We start from the raw sequence: 13349 nt of genomic DNA on the forward strand, positions 1-13349 counted from the left end.
TTTGTTGAAGATATTTACTGGCCCATTACCTTGGGAGTCTTCACTCTCTTATATACCTATTATCCTTAAGTTTGGTCTTCTCATTGTTTGCATTTTCTTTGACTGTTGTATCAATGTTTTCTATGGTGTCTTCTGCCCCTGAAATTCTCTCTTCTATCTCTTGTATTCTGTTGGAGATGCTTACATCTACAACTCCTGATTTCTTTCCTAGGTTTTCTATCTCCAGGGTTGTCTCTCTTTCTGATTTCTTTATTGTTCTTATTTCCACTTTTAGATTCTTTTTTTTTTTTCATTTCCTTAAACTGTTTGATTGTGTTTTCCTGTAGTTCTTTAAGGGATTATTTTGTTTCCTCTTTATGGGCCGTTTACCTATGTTCTCCTGAATTTCTTTGAGGGTTCTATTTATGACTTTCTTAAATTCCTGTATCATCATCATGAGAAGTGATTTTATATCTGAATCTTGCTTTTTTGGTATAATAGTGTGTCCAGGACTTGCTATGGTGGGAGTATTGGCTTCTGATGATGCCAAGGAACCTTGGTTTGTGTTGCTTATATTCTTTCACTTGCCCGGCTCCATCTGGTTATCTCTAGTGCTACCTGCCCTTGCTAAATCTGACTGGAGCCTATCTTTCCTGTAATCCTGGTTGTGTCATAACTCCTCAGAGTGAAGCTGTCTCTGTGATCCTGTGATTCTGGGATCCTATGACCCTGGGCTTGTTAGAGTGGAGCTTCTTCTGGGTGTTTTGGGACTGGCTTCAGAGTTTGCACTCAAGGTCTGCTCAGGGCACCAGCCGGCCCATACAGATCAGAAGCAACTTGAGGTATTGGGCTAGCAGAGTTTCTAAGAGTTTCTGTGTGCCTGGGTCCTGCTGGTCCCAGTTACTCCCAGGTATTAGGACAGATGTTGTGTCCTCCTCACCTCTAATCCTGAGTGTGTTAGAGCGCCTGGGAATGGAGCTTCCTCTGGGTGTTGTGGGACTGGCTGCAGAGCTTTTGCCCAAGGTCTGCTCAGGGCACCAGCCCAAACAGACCGGAAGAAACCTGAGCCCCATTCTCTTCTCTTTTTACCTAAGTGTATTTGTCTAGTCATTATTTTATTTTATGTATCATTTTATTTCTCTCTCTCTCTCTCTCTCTCTCTCTCTCTCTCTCTCTCTCTCTGTGTGTGTGTGTGTGTGTGTGTGTGTGTGTGTGTGTGGTGAGACTGTAGGTGTGTATTGTGTCCATCTGGGTGCATGTGATCATGCATACCAGACAATAGTGTCAGATGCCCTGGAGCTGTAATTACAGGTGGTTTGTGAGCTTCCAGACAGAAGAACAGCAAATTCTCTTAACCACTGAGCCATGTCTCCAAACATTCTATTCTATTCATTATTTTAAACCTTTCTAAGTGTATCTTTGTTGCTGATACTGTCTTAAAACATTTTAGGAGGAGGAGGAGGAGAAGGAGGAGGATATTATTAGATTGTCAATTCCTATTAAAATTCACCTGTTTGTAAATACTTCTAATAAGAATTTTAACATGAATAACATTCATATGGTCTTTTGAGTTAAATATCTTCTCCAAGCATCCTCAATAATAGATAAGTTATATTAGTATCTCAGTCTAAGAATATTTTAATTCTACCTTTTTTTATTACACAATGAAAAAAATTTAGTATGGATTTTTCAACTAATAGTAATCTCTTCTCCATTCAAGGTTGATGTCATTCTGAAGTTCTTCTAAGTGTTGCCTTTTCAATGTCTGTTGTCTTTGTAATTGTTTGCTCTTTTCCACAAATCTTTCCATCAAGTGGCTTTAAGATCTATTGATGATTGTGCACCTTACCCACTAGATGGCAAAAGTACTTTTATGCCTTTTGGGAAACTAGTGTCCTTCTGCATTTGAAAACTTTACATTTTTCATTTTTTTAATTATCAGTCATCATATATTTTTATATTTCTGTTTTCTCTTCTATATTTTTCATTTTGAATCCTTTTTCCATAGTCATATATATATATATATATATATATATATATATATATATATATATATCTTTATATATAAACTTTTGAGTCCCTCATTATGTTAACCTCTTAAGACTTTCTAACTTAAAAGTTTGTGTGCTTCCTTCTGGATAATTTCTTCATCCAAAGACTTCTAGTCTTTATCTTCTTCAGATGCACTTAATTATCATTAAATTTATGCATTGTGTTTCAATTTCCATGATTATTTTCCATTGAAAAAGTTCTATGAATAGCCTTTCCTTTAGTCTCTGCACCACACTGTCCCTATATCCTCCTGTGAGTATTTTGTTCCCCCTTCTAAAAAGCACTGAAGCATACACACTTTGGTCTTCCTTCTTCTTGAGTTCCTTGTAGTTTATGGATTGTATCTTGGGTATTCCAAGCTTCTGGGCTAATATCCACTTATCAGAGAGTGCATACCATGTGTGTTCTTTTGTGATTGGGTTACCTCACTCAGGATGATGTTCTCCAGATCCATCCATTTCCTTAAGAATTTCATGAATTTAGCCAGGTGGTAGTGGCGGCACATGCCTTTAATCCCAGCACTTGGGAGGCAGAGGCAGGTGGATTTCTGAGTTCTAGGCCAGCCTGGTCTACAGAGTGAGTTCCAGGACAGCCAGGGATACACATAGAAATCCTGTCTCAAAAAACCAAAAAAAAAAAAAAAAAAAAAAAAGGAATTTCATAAATTCATTGTTTTTAATAGTGTAGTAATACCCCATTGTGTAAATGTACCACATTTTCTGTATCCATTCCTCTGTTGAGGGACATCTGGGTTGTTTCCAGCTTCTGGCTATTATATATAAGGCTGCTATGAACATAGTGGAGCATGTGTCCTTACTACATGTTGGAGCATCTTCTGGGTATATGCCCAGGAGTGGTATTGCTTGGTCCTCAGGTCCTATATCCAATTTTCTGAGAAACTGCCAGACTGATTTCCAGAGTGGTTGTACCAGCTTGCAATCCCACTAGAAATGGAGGAGTGTTCATATTTCTCCACATTCTTGCCAGCATCTGCTGTCACCTGAGTTTTTATTATAGCCATTCTGACTGGTGTGAGGTAGAATCTCAGGGTCATTTTGATTTGCATTTCCCTGATGACTAAGAACGTTGAACATTTCTTTAGGTGCTTCTCAGCCGTTGAGTTTCCTCAGTTGAGAATTCAGTGGGAGAAGCAACAGTGTCAACCAGCCAAATCCCCCAAAGCTTCCAGGGACTGGACCACCAAACAAAAGTACACATGGAGGATCCTTCCTGCCTCCATCTACACCCAGGAAGTGTGGCTTTTCCACAGCCCTCTGTGTACCTTTCCCCCAGGGGAGCGCTGGTCTCCATGGAGTGAGCTGACCCCAGGACTCAGGCAAGATCAAAAATTTCTCTTTCTAAGGCAGAACCAGCCAGAAGGCACAGGCCTCAGAAGCAGCAGAGCAGCTGGTACAGGGTCCTTCCTGCATCCATCTAAATCCAGAAGGAACAGCTGATCCACAGCCTTCTGGGCACTGGTCTTACCAGGAGAGAGCTGATCTCCCAGGACTGCTGACACAGGCTTACTGAACCACAGGAGGAACAAGTTCCAGCCAGAGACAGCAAGAACATCTAACACCAGAGATTACCAGATGGCGAAACACAAACGCAAGAATCTTACAAACACAAATGCAAGAATCTTACAAGCAGAAACCAAGACTACTTGATAGCATTAGAGCCTAGTACTCCCACCATAGCAAGTCCTGTATACTCCAACACACTGGAAAAGCAAGATTTGGATTTAAAATCATATCTCATGATAGAGGAATTTAGAAGGACTTAAATAACTCCCTTAAAGAAATACAGGAGAACATAGATAATCAAGTACAGGTCCTTAAAGAGGAAACACAAAAATCCCTTAAAGAATTACAGAAGAACACAACCAAACAGGTGAAGGAATTGAACAAAACCATTCAGGATCTAAAAATGGAAGTAGAAACAACTAAGAAACCACAAAGAGAGACAACTCTGGAGATACAAAACTTAGGAAAGAAGTCAGGAGCCATAGGTACAAGCATCACCAACAGAATACAAGAGACAGAAGAAAGAATCACAGGTGCAGAAGAAGCCAAAAAAAACATTGACACACAGTCAAAGAAAATGCAAAATGCCAAAGGATCCTAACCCAAAACACCCAGGAAATCAAGGACACAATGAGAAGTCCAAACCTAAGAATAACAGGTATAGAAGAGAGTGAAGATTTTCAACTTAAAGGGCCAGTAAATATCTTCAACAAATTTACAGAAGAAAACTTCCCTAACCTAAAGAAAGAGATGAACATACAAGAAGCCTACAGAACTCCAAACAGTTTAGACAAGAAAAGAAATTCCTCCTGTCACATAATAATCAAGACACCAAATGCACAAAACAAAGAAAGAATATTAAAAGCAGTAAGGGAAAAAGGTGAAGTAATATATAAAGGCAGGCCTATCAGAATTACACCAGACTTTTCACCAGAGACTATGAACGCCAGAAGATCATGGGTTGATGTCATACAGACCCTAAAAGAACACAAATGCCATTCCAGGGTACTATACCCAGCAAAACTCTCAATTACCATTGATGGAGAAACCAAGGTATTCCATGACAAAAACAAAATTTATACAATATCTTTCCACAAATCCAGCCCTTCAAAGGATAATAAATGGAAAACTCCAACACAAGGAAGGAAACTATATCCTAGAAAAAGCAAGAAAGTAATCTTTCAACAAAACTAAAAGAAGATAGCCACATGAACAGAATTATAACTCTAACAACAACAACAACAACAACAACAACAAAAACAGGAAGCAACAATTACTTTTTCTTAATATACATTAATATCAATGAACTGAATTCACCAATAAAAAGACATAGACTAACAGACTGGTTACATAAACAGGACCCAACATTTTGTTGCATAAAGGAAACCCACCTCAGTGACAGACAGACACTACCTTAGAGTAAAAGGCTGGAAAACAATTTTCCAAGCAAATGGTCCCAAGAAACAAGCTGAAGTAGCCATTAAAATATTGAATAAAATTGACTTTCAATGTAAAGTGATCAAAAAGATAAGGAGAGACACTTCATACTCATCAAAGATAAAATCTCCTAAGAACTCTCAATTCTGAACATGTATGTTCTAAATTCAAGGGCATCCACATTCATAAAATCAATGTTACTAAAGCTCAAAGCACACATTGCACTACACACAATAATAGTGGGAGACTTCAACACTCCACTCTCTGCAGTGGACAGATTATGGAAACAGAAACTAAACAGAGACACAGTAAAACTAACAGAAATTATGAAATAAATGTATTTAACAGATATCTATAGAAATTTTTATCCTAAAATGAAAGGATGTACCTTTTTCTCAGTACCTCATGGTACCTTCTCCAAAATTGACCATATAATCAGTCACAAAACAGGCCTCAACAGATACAAGAAGTATCTGAAATAATTCCTTGCATCCTATCAGATCACCATGGACTAAGACTGGTCCTCAATAACAACATAAGCAGTAAAAAGCCCACATACACCTGGAAGCTGAACAAAACTCTACTCAATGATAACTTGGTCAATGAAGACATAAAGAAAGAAATTAAAGACTTTTTTAGAGTTTAATGAAAATGAAGCCACAACATACCCAAACATATGGGACCCAATGAATACAGTGCTAAGAGGAAAACTCATACCTCTGAGCACCTCCAAAAAGAAACTGGAGAGTGCAGTTTAACAGCACATCTAAAAACTCTAGAACAAAAAGAAGCAAATTCACCCAAGAGGAGTAGACCACAGGAAATAATCAAACTTAGGACTGAAATCAACCAAGTGGAAACAAAAAGAACTATAGCAAGAGTCAACCAAACCAAGAACTGCTTCTTTGAGAAAATTGACAAAATGGATAAACACTTAGCCAGACTACCTAGAAGGTGCAGAGACAGTATCCTAATTAACAAGATCAGAAATGAAAAGGGAGACATAACAACAGAAACTGAGGAAATCCAAAACATCATGAGATCCTACTACAAAAACCTATACTTAAGAAAACTGAAAAACCTGGATAAAGTGGACAATTTTCTTGACAGATACCAGGTACCAAAGTGAAATCAAGATCAAATAAAGGATCTAAACAGTCCCATATCTGCTAATGAAATAGAAACAGTCATTAATAGTCTCCCAACCAAAAAAAAGCCCAGGACCAGATGGGTTTAGTACAGAATTTTATCAGACCTTCAAAGAAGACCTAATACCAATACTCCTCAAACTATTCCACAAACTAGAATTAGAAGGTACTCTACTCAATTCGTTCTATGAAGCCACAATTACTCTGATACCTAAACCACATAAAGACCTAAGAAAGAAAGAAAACTTCAGACCTATTTCCCTTATAAATATTGATACAAAAATACTCAATAAAATTCTTGCAAGCCAAATCCAAGAACACATCAAAAGAATCATCCATCATGATCAAGTAGGTTTCATCTCAGGGATGCAGTGATGTGTGGGTCAATATGTGGAAATCCATCAACGTAATCCACGATATAAACAAACCCAAAGAAAAAATTATATGATCATCTCATTAAATGCTGAGAAAGCATTTGAAAAAAATCCCAACACCCCTTCATGATAAAAGTTTTGGAATGATCAGGAATTCAAGGCCCATACATAAACCTAGTAAAAGCAAAGTAAAAGCATACAGCAAACCAGTAGTCAACATCAAACTAAATGGAGAAAAACTTGAAGCAATCCCAATAAAATTAAGGACTAGACAAGCCTGCCTACTCTCTCCCTACCTATTCAATATTGTACTTGAATTCCTAGTCAGAGCAACTAAACAACAAAAGGAGATCAAAGAGATACAAATTGGAAAGGAAGAACTCAAATTATCACTATTTTCAGATGATATAATAATATACTTAAGTGACCCCAAAAATTCCACCAGAGAACTCCTAAACCTGATAAACAACTTCAGCAAAGTAGCTGGATATAAAATTAACTCAAGCAAATCAGTGGCCTTCCTCTACACAAAGGATAAACAGGCAGAGAAAGAAATTAGGAAAATAACACCCTTCACAATAGTCATAAATATTATAAAATACCTTGATGTGCCTCTAACTAAGCAAGTGAAAGATCTTTATGACAAGAACTTCCAGTCTCTGAAGAGAGAAATGGAAGAAGATCTCAGAAGATGGAAAGATCACCCATGCTTATGGATTGGCAGAATTAATATAGTAAAAATGGCCATCTTGCCAAAGGCAATCTACAGATTCAATGCAATTCCCATCAAAATTCCAACTCAATTCTTCACAGAGTGTCAAAGAGCAACTTGCAAATTCATCTGGAATAACAAGAAACCTAGGATAGCAAAAACTATTCTCAACAATAAAACAACTTCTGGTGAAATCACCAACCTTGACCTTAATTAAGCTGCACTACAGAGTAATTGTATTAAAAACTGCATGGTATTGGTACAGTGACAGACAGGTGGATCAATGGAATAGAATTGAAGACACAGAAATGAACCCACACATCTATGGTCTCTTGCTCTTTGACAAGGAGCAAAAGCCATCCAGTGGGGGGGGGGGGGAATCCATCATTTTCAACAAATAAATGGTGTTGGCTCAACTGGCAGTTAGCATGTAGAAAAATGCAAATTGATCCATTCCTATCTCCTTGTACAAAGCTCAAATCCATATGGATCAAGAACCTCCACATAAAACCAGTTACATTGAACCTAATAGAAAAGGAAGTGGGGAAGAGCTTCAAGCACATGAGCACAGGGGAAAATTTGCTGGACAGAACACCAATAGTTTATGCTCTAACATCACGAATGGACAAATGGGACCTCATAAAGCTTCTGTAAGGCAAAGGACACTGTCAATGGACAAAATGGCAAACAACAAATTGGGAAAAGATCTTTACCAATCCTATATCAGATAGAGGGCTAATATCCTGTATATACAAAGAACTCAAGAGGTTAGACTCCAGAGAACAAAATAACCTTATTTAAAAATTGGATACAGAACTAAACAAAGAATTCTCAACTGAGGAATACCAAATGGCTGAGAAGCACCTAAAGAAATGTTCAACATCCTTAGTTATCAGGGAAATGCAAATCAAAACAACCCTGAGATTCCACCTCACACCAGTCAGAATGGCTAGGATAAAAAGCTCAGGTGACAGCAGATGCTGGAGAGGTTGTGTAGAAAGAACACTCCTTCAGTGCTGGTGAGATTGCAAGCTGGTACAACCACTCTGGAAATCAGTTTGGCAGTTCCTTAGTAAATTGGACATAGTACTTCCAGAGGACGCAGCTATATCACTCCCGGGCATATACTTAGAAGAAGCTCCACATGTAATAAGGACACATGCTCCACTATGTGCATAGCAGCCTCATTTATAATAGTCAGAAGCTGAAAACAACCCAGATGTCCCTCAACAGAGGAGTGGATACAGAAAATATTGTACAGTTACACAATGGAGTACTACTTAGCTATTAAAAACAATGAATTTATGAAATTCTTAAGAAAATGGATGGATCTGGAGACCATCATCCTGAGTGAGGTAACCCAATCACAAAAGAACATACATGGTATGTACTCACTGATAAGTGGATATTAGCCCAGAAATTTGGAATACCCAAGATACAATCCACAAACCACAAGAAACTCAAGAAGAATGAAGACCAAAGTGTGGATACTTCGATCCTTCTTAGAAGGGGGAACAAAATACTCATGGAAGGAGTTTCTAAGACAAAGTGTGGAGCAGAGACTGAAGGAAGGACAATCCAGATACTGTCCCACCTAGGAATCCTTCCAATATATAATCACCAAACCTAGACACTATTGTAGATGCCAGCAAGTGCTAGCTGTCAAGAGCCTGATATAGCTGTCTCCTGAGAGGCTCTGACTGTGCTCAACTAATACAGAAGTATAGTCTTAACAGCCATCCATTGGACTGAGCACAGGTTCCCCAATGAAGGATCTAGAGAAAGGACCCAAGGAGCTGAAGGGGTTTGCAGCCCCATAGGAGGAACAACAATATACACTAACTAGTACCCTCAGAGCTCCCAGGGACTAAACCACCAACCAAAGAGTTCACATGATGGGACTCATGGCTCCAGCTGCATATGTAGCAGAGGATGGCCTAGTCAATCATCAATGGGAGGAGAGGCCCTTTGCCTTGTATAGGCTCTATGCCCCAATGTAGGATAATGCCAGAGCCAGGAAGTGAGAGAGGATAGGTTGGTGAGCAGGGAGAGGTGGGAGGGAATAGGGTTTTTTTTCCCAAACTGGAAACTGGGAAAGGGGATATCATTTGAAATGTAAATAAAATATCTAATAAAAAAAAAAAACAAAGAGTACACATGGAGGGACACATGGCTCTGGCCATGTATATGGCAGAGGATGGCTTTGTCGGGCATAAGTGGGAGTAGTGTTTCTTGGGCCTCAGGGGGTTTGATGCCCCAGTGTATCAGAATATCAGTGTGGGAAGGTATGAGTAGGTGGTCGGGAGCACCCTCATAGAGGCAGGAAAGGAGATATGGGATATGGCGTTCTGGAGGGGAGACTTGGGAAGGGGACAACATTTGAAACGTAAATAAAGACAAATATACAATAAACAAAAAGAAAAATGGAAAAAAGAATTAAAAGTTAACACAAAAAAGTTAAAGTTAAGTTTTCCAAACACCTTTAAGTTAGTTAAAAAACAAGTTTGAATGACATATGTACTATGCCATATTTGAACCGTTGTTCCTCTGTGAGAAAAGCTTCTGTTCTGGGTGATCCCTCTTCCCTATGAATCTGTGGCTGGATGTTTTCATAAAGACCACAAGTCTCAGATGAAACTTTTCTTCACACGTCTATTCCAAGAGGCGTTAACATGGTGCACAGTTTCCTTGGCATCTTGTTCCTTTCATTCCGAGCACAGATGACTATTAAGTATGTCAATTTCTAGGCATGTGAATTAAATGAAGTTTTGTAAATTTTTTTAAAGTTATATTTGGTTGTTTTTTCTATTTGTTTAGCTTCTTAATGACTTGTTCTTTTCTTCTTTAATTAGACCTCCATCACACACACACACACACACAGAGAGAGAGAGAGAGAGAGAGAGAGAGAGAGAGAGACTGAATTCTATGTGCAGAAAAATTGACCTATGTTTTAAGTAACAATAACAACAAATACCCATGTGTTAAAAATGGCCTCTGGGAGACATAGATCTGTATTAGGAATGGTCATGAGGTTCAACACCAAAAGCAGTGAAAAGAGAGAAAACCTGCACAGAGAAAGCAGTTGAGCTGTGATGCCTCCCTATAAAAGGCAGGGCTACGGTGCTTTTTAAAAGTTGTTTCCAATAGAGACAAGTCTGGCCTATGTCGTCTCACCTACTGGGTACAAAAAAGGCGAATATTGGAGGATTCAGAATTTATCTTCAGAAAAACAATGCCCACAGAAGGATGACAGCTCATTCATATAAAGTTTAATCAGAGTTGACCTACACAGACTGTAACACTCTTTGCAGAAGCAATAGAACGTACAACAGTAAGTGCTAGGTAGTAAATTCTTTCCCTGAAGTTTTTGGTCAGGAATGACCAAAAACCTCATAAAGTAGTACAGACTATTGGCGTTGATCTTAGCTCCCAACTAGAACTTGATGCTAAGACCTCCATTGCTGAAGACACCACACACTTCTGATATAGGACATATAGAATACAAGTTAGCGCTGATTATGAGTTTCCTCTCTGCTGGCTAGCTCTTATACTACCTAACAGTATACTATACATGCAACCAGGGGACATCATCAACTGCTTTACCCAACTGTAAACATTGTGACATTATAACAATGGGCAGGGCAAAGATATGCTCATAAGTACAATACTGGCACACATATTATAGAGGTAACCAACTGCTACTTGAGAGAAAATATATGCCTGGTACTATACATCTGGCCAAGAATCTATGATTGAAAAGCTTACAGACCCTAGGGTGAACCTTCTATTATTATTATGCTAAATGTAGATAGTGTCAATTTGTCATCTAAACTTATGTACCATAGATTAATGCACCTGTCAGGCCTCAACAGAGGCATTTCTTTGTGTGGTGAACAGTGGCTAACCTGGAAACTTGTGCCTGGTCAAAGTGAAGAGAGTGAATGTCAAAGAAGTAGTCTGCTACAAAGGAGACACCCTATATCAACACCCCCTGTCCTGGGAGTGAGGTTTAAAGGCAGAAGAGCAGGTAGAAAGATTGCAATAGCCAGAGTAATAGAGGACCAGAGAAAATCAGTATTTTCTGGACATAACGTGATCACTGTCCTCATGAACTCACAGCAGATGTGGGTACCAACATGAGATTCTAGCAGAAGACAGGAGAGGCTCACAAGCCCCAGCCATGAGGAGCTGTTGGCAGTGGGTGGCTTCTAGGAGAGGGAGAATCAGTTTTAAAGATGCAGTCCCAGGTAGGTTGACCTCACTTCAGTAGATGGCTTAAGATGCATCATTATAATTGGATCATTAATTAAGAAATAAAAAAGGAGACAAATGATAGAAAGGAGAAATTGGATGAATCTGGGAGGCATTATGTGAGGAGTAAAGGTTGAGTAGGATCAATGTATATTGTATAAAATTCTCAAAGAACTAATGAAATTTTTATAAGAAATCTTTATTCTGTATATAAATGAACTGAGAATTTAATTTTGTGGGTAAATGGAGACATTTTCTATTGAACAAATTGCTTACTTTTCTTTAATCATGGCCTTTTGCTGAGCCTGTTTTAGCCTCTCTGGTGTTGTGACCAAAGGTGCGGCAGTAACCATAACATTGGACTATTTCAAATTGTGAATCCTGAGGACCAAAATCAGATCCTGGTGCTTGCATGGTGATCATGTTTCTCTCGAAACTAAGACGAACACCTCAGCAATCTAGTCTTAGGACTCAGCTGGGAGGCAGGTGTGGCAATGCAGCCCATTCCTCCAGGCTTTCTCTCCAATCTCTGGGGCACATGTAATCCCAGCCTTTGACATTCAGGCATCTCTAACTTTTCTGAAGCTTTGAGAACTGTTGTTATATTTTGTCATCATTTCTGGATTCTTTTTGGAATGTGTGTTTATTAGTTTAAGATCTTATGTCTCCAAAGGCAATGTTCCCTTGTTTGAATCATGTATTCACAAGGTACCAACTCGATAAAGTGGAAATGACAGTACATGTCTCATTTTAACAGCTTCACTGAGGAACATACCATACAATTTGCCTTTTAAAGGGCATGGTTTAAAAGCTTTAGCACATTCGCATCATTGGGTAAATGCTTTTAAAGTCAAGTTCAAAGCAGTTTTTATCATCAAGCAGAGGTAGAGATACATCCTTTAGTTCCTATTTCTTTCCAACTTCCCACCCTCACCCTTAGGTAACCACTAACTATTGTATACAGGTCTGCATTTTGGACATTTCAGATAAATTAAACCACCCAGAGCTGGAGTATAGTTACTCACCATGAAAGCACCAGGATCAGAGTTCGATCCCCAGTATTCACAGTTTTAAATAGTCCAGTGTCATTGTTACTGCCACTTTTGGTCACAACACCAGAGAGGCTAAGATAAGCAAGTTTATGAGATTTGCTGGCCAGCTGGCCCAAGAAAATTGGAAAGTTCTGGTTAGAAGGGTGATACCCTACATCAAAACAAACAAACAAACAAACAAACAAACAAAACCAGTTTATGGCATCCAGGAGAACAACACCAGAACTTTCCCTCTGGCTTCCCACGCACATGGGTATACACATTCACACACACGTACACCCTATGCATGTTCAATTTCTCACTGTCGAATGACTGCCTTCAAGCGCTCCGCTCAGCTAGGAGCTAATGGCATTGTGTCAGTCACAAGTCATATCTTCACAAAACAGGGTTTTGTTGCCTCCAGATTTTTTTTCTCACAAAAGTCATTTTTGTGTTTGCGTGCATATTCAACAGGTGACATTTGGAATTTGACAAGTACCCTCAGCAAAAGAAAAACTCCTGCACAGCCCATGGCTTTGTTCCTTTCTTGCTGCAAGAATACAAATAATGTTTGGACTTGTGTTCATGGCGAGAAGCATACAAGGGCTCCAAGCTCCAGCTAAGATCACTGATTTGGAAACTTAAGCTGCTCACTCAGGTGATTTGGTGTAAGGAACACTGGCCAGCAGAAATACAATGCAGGTGCCAGGTATAATTTAAATTTTCTAATAGCTACACATGAGAAAGAAAAGGAATTTGATGGTATTGGGTTTGATAATATGTTTTATATAGTAATTCCAAAATATTTCCCTTTCAACCTACAATGAAAAGAAGTTATTGAG

The sequence above is a fragment of the Mastomys coucha genome, unplaced genomic scaffold (genome assembly GCF_008632895.1).
Source record: "Mastomys coucha isolate ucsf_1 unplaced genomic scaffold, UCSF_Mcou_1 pScaffold7, whole genome shotgun sequence".
In the NCBI taxonomy this organism is placed as follows: Eukaryota; Metazoa; Chordata; class Mammalia; order Rodentia; family Muridae; genus Mastomys; species Mastomys coucha.